Below are 919 nucleotides of genomic sequence, written 5' to 3'. Positions count from 1 at the left end.
GCCACGAAGCGACTATGCGGTCGACTGGGAATATGGACATGCCGGGTTGTGTGCCGGTTCGAGATTAGGGGTGCGTTCGGTTCACCCAAAGTGCGCACTTTTCGCACACTTCGAGCCAATCCACGCAACTTGGAAAAAAATGTGTTGCATTCGGTTCAAATCCGCACAACTTGGCGCACTTTGCCGAAAAAGTGGGCACTTTGAAAGTTCGTCTCGGCCGAGATCCCGAGACAAACCTCGGAGCACTTTTCACTGCTTTGGGAAAAATCCTTCCCTCGATCAGAAAATCCTGATTTGGATCCTATTTTCACCCTGTCCTTTTTTGCGTGCGATGGTGCAACACGAACCAACGCAAGGACGCTGCGCGCCATGCCGCTTCCCCCGACGCGCATCGGAGCGCTTGGCGCCTGAGGAACGCTGGTGCTCTAGGAGCTCTCCACCATGCTACAACTACATGCGCAGAGTGCGCTCTTGTAGTTTCCAGATTGACGCAGTAGAGCCCATGGAAGCCAAGCGCAGGCCGCCGAGTCGCGCCATCCAGGCGCAGGCGTCAGTCCGCGCACGAGAATGAGCATCGCATGTATGGTGCGCAGTGTCAATGGCCATCGCAAGCGCTCGCCTGTAGTAGCCATAACCATCGCAGCGATGATCCACCGTTGCCGCTCGGTGGCCGGCCGTCCGCCGCCGCGGTCCATTCATGTCTTGTCCTAAAAGTCCGAAAGTCGGCGTGCATCGATGAACCGAACGCGATTTTGCTATCCACGCAACAAAAAGCGCGCTCCCAAAAACCTTGCAATCGAAGTTGTGTGGATTTGCGATACGCACTTTGAAAGTGCGTGGTGAACCGAACGCACCCTAGGAACGAGTTTGATAGCACGACGCGTGCAGTGATCGTACAGCAACACACTTCGCGTCCTCG

This window comes from Saprolegnia diclina (genome assembly GCF_000281045.1).
Source record: "Saprolegnia diclina VS20 unplaced genomic scaffold supercont1.7, whole genome shotgun sequence".
Taxonomy (NCBI): Eukaryota; Oomycota; class Saprolegniomycetes; order Saprolegniales; family Saprolegniaceae; genus Saprolegnia; species Saprolegnia diclina.
This window is presented reverse-complemented; position numbering follows the sequence as displayed.